Genomic DNA, 14,039 nt, shown 5'->3' on the forward strand with positions numbered 1-14,039 from the left:
GTCTGTATATTTGCTTTTTTTTTTTTTGATTTCGCCATTCCCTCCAAACCTTGTCTCGGTTACATAATGTTTTTGGTGACAGTGGATAGCCAGAAGGAATGTTTTGTTTTTACCCTTTTTTATACATAGAGGGGCAAAGTTAATGTAACTGAGTGTTTCAAAAAGGTATTAAAATTTGTAACTGCATCATCTAATGGCAGAGTTTTGAGTACAGATGAGTGGAAGGACCTTAGGAAACTGTTGAATAAATTTTAAATTATGTGCGATTCATAGTGGGTATTGGGGTGATGAGTGTTACGTCTATGTGTGAATGCAGGGAGATGGTCACTTACAGAGTTAGGACAGGTTCCACTGAAATTATATTCAATGGGGTCTGAGACTAAAATCCAGTCAAGAACTGTGCCCTTATTACTTTTGTATATAGTAGGTGTTGTGATTAGTTGAGTCAGACCAAATATATTTATACAGGATGAAGGACTGGCAGAGGTTACATTTTGCCAGTCAATACTGACATCACCCAGAATGATTTTTTCATAATTAGTAGTACTGGATACTCAGGAGAGAAAATATTTGAGTATGGTCATGTTGTTATAGAAGTAATGTAAATTACAATAATATAGAGTGTTTTTTTTTAATGTAGCTTTAAAAAGTGTTATCAATATTTCAGCTGAGTGAAATTTGGGAATGAAGTGGCAAAAGGAGGAGAGGTTATAGGAGTTGGGGTACAGTAGGGTAACTCCTCCTTCTTTTTTGTGGGTTCAGTCAGCCCTCATAATGTTATAGCCTGGAGATAGTATTTCATAATGATATCTGGAGAACAGAGTGACATCCATGCATGTAGATCTGTAATTTTATTACAAATACTACAAAGATTTAATGTAATTAGGCTTAGTTTTTCTGGCTGGATTTGTACTTGCTGGAGTGGGAGAATGATATGTCTGTGAATGGCAATCCGACTGAATGGAAAATGTCTTTGTATAAGGAATACAGGATGCATTAGAAAAGGGATCATTGTAACTGAAAGAAGGGAGTTATCTGGGCTGTTATGGTGCTTGCATGAAATGGTGGTTTTGAGGTTAGGTTTAGATTGGTAGGGCCTGGGTTTGGGTATATATCCTCACACAACTGAATCTTTGAGTTCTGAAGCAATTTTTTCTAATAATTTGTAAGGATTGGTATGACTGGATGTTTTGTTTCGAGGGAGAGTTGGTCAGAAAGAAATATTCTGTATTTAAGACAGAGTGGTGGAGAGGATGAAGAGTCTAGGAGATAATTAGAATAGTTAATATAATTGTCTGAGTTAAGTAGGAGGCTGGAGGTTGGGGTTGTGGTAGTGTAGTTTAAGGGAAAGTGATAGTATGTTAAGTGGGAGGTCAGTATTAGTATATGACAGAATAATATAAGGAGCAACATTTTGTATACATGAGTTACTGATCAGGGGTAGAGGTGGTAGAGGGCTAGAGTTTAGGAAAAAGTCTTTCAGATGGAAAAGTAGATAGAAAAATGAAAGATGGGGGGGTTTAAAAGGATAATTGTTGCTGGTATGTACAGAAACGTGGGTTGGGGGGAAACGTTAGCCACCACAGATAATTTTCATTTCATGCTTTAAATGAACTCAACCAAAATGGGGATCAGGACGGGAACCACTGGCCTCATTTGTGCCTTAACAGCACTTACACATATGGATTAGGGAAAACCTAGGCAACAGCAATACCATATATATAGTGCCTTTTTTAAATTAAGTACCTATTCCCTACCACATGATTATTTTTTTTTAATTAAGTACCTTTAAGGTACTATATATATATTTATATATATATATATATATATATATATATATATATATATATATATATATATATATATATGGGTCTACCGCTATAACAGCTATGAATGAAAAATTGTGCTGTGATGTAATTTATATAGATTTAACTTTAGCATTTGACATGGCCATATGCAAAATACTGATCAATAAATGAGTACAATCAGGTATTGATATACTCTTGATAAGATGGATAGCTGCATGGCTTACCAATAAGACCTGACAAGCATCATACAGCAACTGAACAGGTGACATCCTTGGTTACAGTCAGGGTGTCCCACAGGGCTCTGTCCTAGGCCCTTACTTGTTTAGATTGTATCTTTCAGACCTAACGTTTTCATCTGAGGTGTTCTACAGTCTATATGCGGATGCTTGAAATTGGGTAAACTGATTACATGTTACAGATAAGGCATGCCTACAAAATAACTTGACTAAATTTACCATTTGGGCACAGGAGAATAATATGCTTATGAATACATCAGAAACTAAGCATATAAGATCTGGGAGACATAAACTGAAAGGTGAATATTTAATACAGTATACAGTGATTGAAACTGCAGACATATTTAAGGACCTGGGTATATGGGTAGATTCAGCTATGAGTTTTTTCTTATCATATCAACCAATTGGTTAATGATAGTTATAGAACTATAGGTTGTATAAAAAGATCCATTAAGTCAAGGAAATCAAAAATGATGAAGTCATTATTTGTTAGTTACATTATACCCAAACTTGAGTATGGAATAACAATATGGAAACCCTATAAGAAAACAAGCATGAATAAACTGGAAAGTGTACAGTGGAAATATACCAGGGGGATCCATGGATGTGAACATTTTAATTATTATGAAAGACTAAAATATCTGAACTTGTACATTGCCACTTACAGTCATCTAAGAGGACATCTTATTCATGTATATAGGGCATTAAGAGACAACTACCTCTGGGAATGTTTGGGGTTATCAAAAAGTACTAGAGAATCATCAGATAACCTGTGTAGAAGATTTTATAGCAATGAGAAGTGTACTAACTGATTCTCTGACAGAGTAGCTGATGCATGGAATTGACTACCAAATTATGTTAAAGCAAGTACTAGTTTAGATATTTTTAAGAACAGCCTGGATACTTATTATGGGAACAAGTGTTTTGGTATATTGGCAAGCTAGAAGGGCATTAATGCCTGTGCTTGAAATATTTGAATGCATGTATGTATGTTGTATGTATATTTCAACATTTCAAAACTTGAAATTTATTATAGTTGAGACCATAAGACTGAGGTTTTGAAACTTTGAAATGTAAATAAAAAAAATAAATAAAAACAAATTTTTTTTTACGTTTTTGCAGGGGGGCAAGCCCCTCTGCCCCCCACAACCCCCTGCTAATTAATGCCAATTATACCAACTCTGAGATCACACTACAGCGAGGAAAACAGTAAATATATTGTTCCTCTCTGTACAGCAATCTCCATTTAAATGGTTCAAAGTATCAAAACTTCGATCTTATGGTTCCTCCATGCAGAATAATTTGGCATTTTATCCAACAACTGTTATTTTGACCAAATGTGATTGACAAAACAGCTGTTCAAAGGTGCTGGTGTGAGATAATAAGTAACAGTGGGATATAGCCTTTCCCAACTATTGTGCGACTTAGGAGTTGGCATACAAAAGTAACGTGTTGTATGCAAGCTTCCCACCAGCAAAATGCAGGCTTGTGGGTGTTCATAAAGAAGTCCTCTGCTAACATTAACAGCTCTCGCAAAAGAGCCATATATTTTGCAATTTAGTATATTTGCGAATTAGTACTATCACATTTAGACAGACATTAATCACAATGAGGAAAGGCCTCATTATCAGCTAATTTATGTGTCTCTGAATGTCTATTAACTATGAGGGTCTATATTAAAAAAACGAACGCTTAAAAAAGTGAACGGTGACTGATTGACCCTATGTATGTGAAAGCTTACAATGTCGAAGTGTAAAAAATCGCTGTTCCAACAAAAAAAAATGAAAAATAAAAATGAATTTCAAACATTGGCTGCACCCCCCACACCCCCCCTACTTAAATATACCAACTCCGAGACCGTACTACAGTGCCGAAAATGGCAAAGTACCAAAGCAGTCCCAGGGAAAGAATTCGCTGAACATCCGCTTCGATATTTTCTGTTTTCTACCTTTTAAGTTCGACCAAGACGCATTTGAAAGAATGCGTCTTCGGTCTTCTAATATAGACCCAACTATGATAACTATAGATCAGCACTTTCTGTGGTAGTTAACTCATTAACACTCATGTGGTGTGAGATGTCACACCTCTCGCAGCATGCATACACCTTGAATTCTAGATTAACACTCATGTGGTGTGAGATGTCACACCTCTCACAGCATACATACACCTTGAATTCTAGAACATTTTCTGAAAAAAATTAACTTAAAAAGAATAAGATAAACAGGTGTACTTATTTTATTAATAATAAAAGCTATTAAAACTGTACAAATAGCAATGTAATCTGTAAGAAATATTATTTACAGTGATAATAGTCAGTGTACACATAGTCGTTCCATAAATACTTCAGTATATGATAACACACACAAACCCAGAATTATAGTTCTGCTAAAATTTCAGAAATTGTCATATCTTGGGAGCTGTGCAGCCTAGACACATATAGATTCATAGAATGGTACTAGGCTATTGACCTGAGGGTCTTCACAAGCTTAGCCATTAAATCCCAACATAATATTAGATGGACGATATTGCCTATGCCCAAGGTTTTTCTACCCATGCCCAGGAGAGATTTTGGTTAATTCCTGACAGAAGATGCCATGTTGTATTGGCCAGAAATCAAACGTAGGCCCCCTGCATGGTAGGTGAGAATTCTACCACTGAACGACCAATGACAGCAAGAAATTCCCCTGAGTGCATGTTTATTGAGATATTTACAGAAATATGAAAACATATGCTTAACTCTATAATTAGCTATATTAAATAACCTTGAATATCTCAAGGTATGCAACTTGCAATGCCCATATCAATGAAAGTTTTCTTTAACAACATCTAAGGTTTCACTTGATGCCATGCAACAGGTTATAAGTCAATAGATTTTTGAAGTATTTAATACATATGGAAGTATTTCTTATTTTTGTAATTACTAACAAATGATTAACAGCATTTCCAGTACAGTATGAATGGACATAGAGAATGAACTTTCCTGTCTCTCAACATGGGATTTCATACCACACCCTCAATAGCTTTTAAGACGTTCATTTATGAAAATATGAACATACATATGAAAATATGAATAATATGTGGCAGATGGTGATTAATTTCTCTACTACAAGACATCCTACATTAACAATCTTAGTATTGTTTTGTTAACTGCTCCTTTACCTTTACCGTTCTAATATTGCCTTTTATCTTCATCCGGTAAGTCACTTCATTAAAGATGCCAAACCAAAATAAAAGTCTGGATACCATAATGAGGCATTGGTGTGAACCAGCAATATACAAAAAGGTGCTACAGGTTGGAATGAGGTAACAGTGGCAGTGGCTGCATTGTGCTAGCATTGGCATCTCTTCCATTCTTTCTCCCACAAACAAAAACAAGAGTCAAACATGCATACACACACACACACACACACACACACACACACACACACACACACACACACACACACACACACACATATGCACACACGTAAACACACACATGCACACATACACACACACACATATGCACACACGTAAACACACATATGCACACACATACACACACACACACATATGCACACACGTAAACACACATATGCACACACACACACACACACACACACACACACACAGACACACACATATATATGCACACACACAAATATGCACACACACACACACACACACACACACACACACACACACACACACACACACACACACACACACACACACATATACACACACACACACACACACACACACACACACACACACACACACACACACACACACACACACACACACGATATACCCCATACATGTCCCTGTGTTGTAAGAACATCCCTGATGTCTCCTTTTTTCTGTCTTGTATATCACAAATGATTTCAGTTAATCATTTAGTTGCACTTCCATATCCTTCTGTAAATCCAGTATGGTGCCAAAGTTGCTAGTGTAGCAGCTTTCCAAGTTTGTTGGAGGCACACTTTACATCTGTCACTGCGTTTGACATGTCTTGCAGTACAAAGTTGAGAGGTATGCCCACTGTTCCCTGCTCTCACTCTCATACGTCATGAATTGTTGCAGGCAAGGAATAATGCCTGAGATCGTCAATAAATGTTTAAAAATTGCATGCTGCACTAGCTTATCATACTTTAGTGCTGAGGTTTACTGTGGCAAAGGAGCAGGATGCAACTCACTTTTAATATCTTTTAAGATACATTACGCAGTAGTATCCCTGGTATCTATTGGCTTATTACCCCATGATTCATTTTTTTACATTTTTTAAATTAAGAAGATTTTGAGAATGAAATAATGTTTGTGAAGAGTTTGTTTATGGAAAGATATTACCCTAACACCCTAAAAGACAAACTAGCAGATGAGATATGCAAGGAGAGGGAACAAAAGTATTCTCCACTTCTGGGTAAAAGCGAAACTGGACAGGTTATAAGTATGGTTAACACCAGCACTCAAGACTTGGCATTTGTGTAAAATTTTTCTACCAACTCTACCAACGTAGAAAATATTATTAAAAAATATTGGAATGTTATAACTCTTAACCCGGATGTTAGTAGAAAAATAGGGGGTCCACCAGCATTTGTTAGGAGAAGAAATAGGAATTTAAAGGAAATTCTGGAGGCTGGCAATGTATCTAGAATGAATATTCAAAACAAGAGGGATGGTACCAACAGGTGTGGTTATTGAAACCAGTGTAGATTTATGGGAGACAAAAATGAGCTATACCTTGAAACCAGGGGGTTTCGTTTTAAACCAAAAGGACATTTTAATTGCAGTAGCAAAGGTGTGGTATATTTGGTTATCTGTATTACATGCTCAGGTTTTTATGTAGGAAAGACAGAGAGCTATGAGGAAGCGTACATGCGAACACAACTATGATGTTATGCATAGGATGAACACAAATGCACTTTTTAGACACTCTAGGGAATGTGTTGATTCTAAAGACACTTTTTTTTTTTATTTTGGAACAAGTGAAACAAGACCTGAGGGGGGACCTTGGGAAGCCAGAATAGAGTATAAAGAATTATACTGGCAGCTAAGACATGATGCAGCAAGGCCCCTAGGGTTAAATAATAATGTAGGTATTAATAGTGTCCTAAAGATATGAGCAGCTAAGTTATAAGTACTATATTAATTGTCAGACTGTGTTATTATGACTACATCCTAATAAGACCTGTATTTTAAGTTATGTTCATTATTTTTAACTACATTTTTTAATTGCATTTAAGGTTTTAATTTAATGAATGAATTAACTAGGGGAATGTGTTTTGATTGGTTTGTTTGATTATAAAAGGGCTAAGCTGTATGGGAATTTTGTTCTGATGAAGTCTGACAAATTGTCAGATGAAAGCACTTAACCTTGTTGTTTAACATTAATAAACAGTTTTTTTTAAATTCTGAGCCAGTAAATTTTTTACTTTGGAATGCTACTTCTGCACGTCTGTAGATATATATATATATATGTGTGTGTGCGTGTGTGTGTGCGTGTGTGTGCGTGTGTGTGTGTGTGTGTGTGTGTGTGTGTGTGTGTGTGTGTGTGTGTGTGTGTGTGTAACTAATGACATTCATCAAGTCAGCATTAGGATGTTAACTCAATAATGTCAAAATGCAGATGTCAGCACCCATCTGAGCATGCACAAAGGTCACTCTTCAGAATATGCTAAGTAAATTATAGTGCTTTCTGCAGGGGCAAGCCCTCAGTATCTCCCACATCTCCTGTGAATTATATATACTAACTGTAAAATCACATGATCCTTGGGGAAGGCAAAATATATATCAAATAATTGATAATTGCTGGAGATGTTTTTTTTTTTTGTTTTTCTAAGAAAGCTGAGTAGGGGTTATCTATTTGAGACAGGGCAGTAGATTCCTAGTATTCTGCAATTTTTTTAGTTTGGTCTAGGACCATAGTCCTGTAGCTTAATTTCTAGTTATGTGAAGATTATGTATTACTCCAAGATTTTATCATTGTTTATACATTGTAGTGAACTTCTATTTCCATAAATGAGGTTTGGCAACAAAACAAATTGTCCTGGGACATCTTCAAGAGGGGTTAGGGTGATATATTAGTGGGAGTTAGTTGGGTTGGGGAGGTGAAAGGGTTAAATGGAGGGCGGGATAATTCTGAGGAGAGTGGGGAGCGGCTTAAGGGGTTTAGACAAGTGTAGCTGGGCCAGTAATCACATTTTGGTGTGAACTTGCTAAGGGCAGGGTACGCCCATGATGACCTGTAGATATGTCAGGAGTAAGGTAGGCCTCTGGGTGCTGGTTGGTAGCAGGTGGTCTGTAGGTAGGTATTTCTGTATTTATTTCTCTTGGGGTGGACAGTGTTCATGACTACTCTATTTATTACTTTATATTGTAATCTGCATTTGGTTTTGAAATAATCCAATGCCAATAAATAAATAAATAAAATGTGTTTAAAATAGTGGTGACCGGCAGGTGAGAGGGGTTGTGCCGTGCATGATTGTGCTGGAGTTTTAAGAATAGCGGTAATAGCACTGGTGTGGCTAGCGGTGGGGGAGACTTCTGAGGAGAGTTCGGTGAATTGGCCGGTTGAGGAGACCTTTAATTTGTTTTGTTTTTTTTTTTGTTAAGCTGATGGTTCGTTGATGGAGTATGGGCCTTGAGTCTGTTTAACATGATCTGTGATATTCTTAAGTGAAAGACACTATTATCTTTTTTAAATAGCATTACATAAAATACTCACTATGTTTAACAGGTTCTTGAGTGACTTTAGGTTATCTGGATGCTTTAGGTGTAGTAGGATGGCATTCCAAAGCTTAGAGACGTAATCACTGAAGTCACCTGCAGTATTACTGGATTTGGTGGTGGATATAATATATACAGGAATGATAGAAACAAAAAAAAAGGTGGCGGAGTTGCTGCACTCTTTAAAACTAACCTTAACGTTACCATTAATCCTACCCAACCACCGCAATTCTCTAATACTGAAATACTCGCCTTAAAGATTCACTTGAACAAAGAAAAAAGTATTAACCTAATTGTTTTATATATCCCCCCCGGGAACAATGTCTATACATTGGAGAATATACTAAACTGGCTAATGAATAACTACCCACAAGAAACTATAATTATGAGTGACATTAACATTGATTGATACCTATGCTCTAATGATAATAACCCCACTAGCATCAACCTTCATGGTTACTCACAAACTATTACTACATCCACCAGAATGGGAAACTCTAAACAAAAAGAAAGCATTCTTGACTGGATCCTTATAAACAGTCACCCTCACACATATACGTCCGGAACCCTGCCTAATGAAATTAGTGACCACCTTATCACATATATTACTAAAAATAAACCAGACCACTCCACTGTCCCAGTCTTTAGATCTATAAGAAACAAAAAAAACTTTGACCTCATAAAATTTAAAAATGAGCTGCAATCCTGTAACTGGACACCACTCAAATATCTTCCCCTAGATGAAGCAGTAGAACATTTCAATACCACCTTTCTATCCATACTAGATACCCATGCCCCAAAAGACTCATCAAAACTAAAACAAAGATTGCCCCTTGGCTCTCAACTGAATCTAAACTTAAAATAAAACTCAGAAATAAAGCTTGGAATACCTGGCGTATAACCAAAACAATCCTAGACCGTACGAAATTCCAACAACTAAGAAATGCAACGAAAAAAGCCATAGTAGCAGACAAAAAAAACTTTTATTGTTTGTTACAGAATAAGCACCAAAATAACCCTCAGAAATTCTGGGCAGGCTTGAATAACCTTCTCCACCCAGGTAAATCATCCACTCCAACTCCTGAAACAGCAATGGATAAAGACCCCATAGAAATAGCCAATACCTTCAATATGTTCTTTACAAACATTATCAAAACCTTAGCCAACCAACTATCCTCTTGTAGCCAACCGATCATGGAAACACTACCACAACCTTTAAAGACCTTCTTCCTAAAAAGTGTCCCTACATCTTCAATAAGAGCCCTTTTACAGAAACTTAAGCCATCTACCCCCTCTGCAGACCTACTCCCAGCAGAATACCTTCAAAAGCTGCAGATGTTATAGCCTATCCAGTTTCTATCCTCATTAATCGAACTTTCTCGGAGTCAATAGTACCAACTTTATGGAAAATATCCCATGTAATACCACTCCATAAAGGAGGGACATCCACTGAACTATCTAACTATAGGCCCATAGCGTTAATGTCCCCATTAGCCAAAATTATGGAAAGATGTATGCACAAACAGCTACTCCACTATCTTATCCATAACAACCTACTAGCCAACTCCCAGCATGGTTTCAGACCCAAACACAGTACCACAACTGCCCTTCTCTCCTTCACTGACACAATAAACCATAACCGTAATGACAAGAAAGTGTCCTCTGCCTTATTTCTAGACCTATCAAAAGCATTTGATATGGTCAACCATCAACTACTCATGGAAACCTTAAAAAACCTCTACCTGGATAACTTGACACTAGACTGGTTTAAAGCCTACCTCTCAGACAGGAAACAAGCAGTATTGTGGCAGAATACTCTCTCCACTTTACTACCAAATACCATTGGGGTCCCTCAAGGGTCCATTTTGGGGCCACTTCTTTTCTCAGTCTTCATTAATGACCTCCATACAGTCATTCCCGAGGCCACCTGTATTCAATATGCAGACGACTCAACACTGGTTTGTTCGGATACATCTCCAGACAGACTATTAACTAAAACCCAAAATTGCTTCACCAAAGTCGAAAACTGGCTATTAGGACGACAGTTAATCCTAAATCCTAAAAAAACTAAATTATTGATCTTTCAACCAACTCACAAAAATCACCTTATTGATGTCTCCATAACATCCAAAAATGGTACTATCATTTCCCCAGACCCCCACACGAAATTGCTAGGAGTTACTATTGATAATAAACTGAAATTCGACATACATATCAACCTGTCCATCAAAACAGTAAACAAAAAGTTAGGATCGCTCTATAGAATTAAAAACTTCCTAACACCAAGTACTAAAATCACCATTGCCCGAACACATTTGCTCTCCACCCTTCTTTATTCATCTGCAATATTCACCAATCTTAACAAAACCATACTTGATAAACTATCCAGCTCATATAATCATATAGCTAGATTTGCAGCAGGAACTCCATTCAGGACCCATCACTGCACCAACCTCAAAAACCTAACATGGATTGAACTCCCCAACCTTGTTAGAATTACCCAACTCACTGAGGTATATAAAATTCTCAAAAACCCCGACAATTGTCCTTCACTTCAGAACCTAGTCCTTCTATACTCTAATCTTAACAGTCTACGTTCTGCAAACAGACCACTCATAAAGATGGTCAAAGCTTACAATACTGGAGGAGATGCACTCTTTCCAAACGCCTTTGGAAAAGTCTGGAACTCTCTTCCCACCAGTATTCTTTCCTCTACCTCCCTACCCCATTTCAAGAAACAACTGTTTCACCACTATCAGAAGCACTGGCTTTGCCAATGCTCATCTCCTGACTGACATTTCTTAGTCTCTATTATCTACTTGAATTGTTCATTGTCTTCATCTTTTTTTTATTTCCTTATATGCATTGTTAACAAATGAATTTTGCAACCTGATTGTTTGTTTGACTTTTGACTGTTTCTCTCTCTGTAATATTATAATTTTGGAAATGTCTGTATTTTGTATAATGATGGAGCTTTTCTCCCCGGGCCTCCGCTGAAAAAGGACATTGTATCCAGTCGGATTTTTTCCCGGTTAACAAATGTAAAATAAAATAATAAAATAAATAATAATGAGGAATGGTGAAAAGTGTAATCTGAGCTTAATATTCTGCTAAGACAGTAGAGCTTTACTTGATTGGTTAAGGAAGGTACATATTCTGGATGACAAGGAGGTTATGGGTTGTGAGTAGTTGAGTTTGTAGCCCAATTATGATGGCGGCATCAGTTTGCAGGCTTAGCTGTAGCTGTTGGCGATGGTCGCACAGGCATGGTGTTTCCCTCGGACTATTTAGTTGCTTTCTTGCTTGAACCATGGTGGTTGCTATGGTGAGACACTTCTGGGGATTCTAGCCCTCGGATTGTGCCCTTGGTCGAGGCAACAATTTTCCAGGTGGCAGTTGCAATCTGGAAGGAATGTGCCTTTGCTGGAGGTCTGTGCCTAGCATCAGGCTGCATGCAGCTGGGTCACGTTTTGGCATGACTGATGGGTCTGTTGCTGAATCATTTATTAACACAACCCTCCCCTGATCTTTCATGGAGGCATGACAGGCTAGGGTATTTTCATTTTACAGGAGCATTGTGTAAAAAATGGATAAAAATATAAATAGTAATTTCATTGCTGCTTTGGTGGCCTTTCTGACAATGTTGTGTTTTTTTTGCGGGCATTGGGGGAGTGAGAGTGATGGCATTTGCACGTGTGTTGTGGTGACAGCAGTTCTTGAGTATTGCCTGTTTTGTGGGTTAGTGGGGGGAGACATCAAGAAAGTTCTGAAACACTCACTATGGCCTAGTTTATTTTCATTTAGCCAACAAAAAAAAAATCTTAGGTATCTGTTTCTGCATCAGATATTTGTGGATTGGTCAACTCACCTCTGAAATGGGACAGAAATTAAGCAAGCCAGGGGAAGACAGCAGTTAAAAGAAAATCTTGATATAAAATATGCAGTGAAGTCAGCACTAAAATAATCAAAGCAAGTAATGGGGAGTAAGGAAGGTAGTGTGCATGGTTGGAAGGTAGTGACAGAAGGTGAGTTCAGACTCCATGTCCTTCGGAGAATTGGTTCTAATGTAAACTGGCATTGCAACGTTGTAGGTTTCACAGAGCAATATTTGGAGAGTTGTCCCTGGATTGGGCTAGTGTTCCATCTGTGATTGGGGCTTTGAGCATGCTGTTTGCTCTGGCTGGTTGAGAGGTACAGTTCAGTGTGGTATTGGGAGTGGTGTTGGGTTTACTTTGCCTGTGGTTGCTGTTTGTCACATTGTGTGGAGGTGGGAGCTCTGGAGTGTGATTGGGTGTGTTTTGGAAATGATTTTGTGTTTGGTGGTCATGCAGTGCATCCCGTTGCAGGTGGGTTGGCGTTGGGTTGTGAATTGCAGTTTCTGTCCATGATGGCGTGCTGGCACGGTTCATTGGAGGATTGTGGTGCCTGTGGTTTTCGCCAGTTGGAGAGGTTGGGAGAGCCACGAGTTATCCTTTCTCGGGCTTTGGGCTGGTGCTCCATGGTATGCTGAGGTGATGAGGTAGTCCGCACGTGCACGGGGGGGGGGGGGGGAGCGTGCCTGAAAGACTTTAAACTACAACCCAGTTATAGCTATCGCATCAGAGTTTTCGTGGGCAATGAGGCTCCGGGAGTAATGTTTTTTGCTGCTCATGCATGCATGAGCTTAAAAAAAAGAAAAAAGAAAAACAAAGCGGGGGACTTTTCTATCTCAGTTGTACAAGAAGGTACTGGTTGCATTATCGTGCATGGTTGGATTGCTTCTGTTGGTGTGGATTTGCAGATTCTTAGGCTTTCAACTGGGTTTGGGTTTCGCTGGTGGGGGACAGTTCACCATGTCTATTTTATGAAGTATTTTGTGGCATGGCTGAAAGATGGTTGTACAGCAACTGGACGGACGAAATCCTTGGTTACAGGAAAGGTGTCCCACAGGGCTCAGTCCTAGGCTCTTACTTGTTTGAATTGTATCTTGCAGACTTAACTTTTTCATCTGAGGTGACTTACAATTTATATGTAGATGACCTGAAATTGGGTAAACTGATTACAGGGTTACTGATAAGGCTTGTCTGCAAATAACTTGACTAAATTAACCATTTGGGCTCAAGGCAATAACATGCTGATAAATATATTAAAAACTTAGCATATGAGGTTGGTAGGCATAACTTGAATGAGAAATATTTAATACAGCACACACTAATTGAAACTGCAGACTCATTTAGGATCTGGGGATATGGGTAGATTCAGCTATGTGTTTTACTAATCATATCGGTCAACAGGTTAATCATAGGGC

The 14,039-nt window shown here is 38.0% G+C and overlaps 1 protein-coding gene across 1 annotated transcript in view; it reads left to right on the forward strand.

Annotated features, from left to right (window-relative positions):
- The window catches only part of ADCY2 (adenylate cyclase 2), a 4,311,002-nt gene that overhangs the window by 3,571,317 nt on the left and 725,646 nt on the right, over nt 1-14,039 (forward strand). The window lies entirely within an intron of this gene.

The sequence above is a fragment of the Protopterus annectens genome, chromosome 3.part0 (assembly GCF_019279795.1).
Source record: "Protopterus annectens isolate FY-2018-M chromosome 3.part0, PAN1.0, whole genome shotgun sequence".
Taxonomy (NCBI): domain Eukaryota; kingdom Metazoa; phylum Chordata; order Ceratodontiformes; family Protopteridae; genus Protopterus; species Protopterus annectens.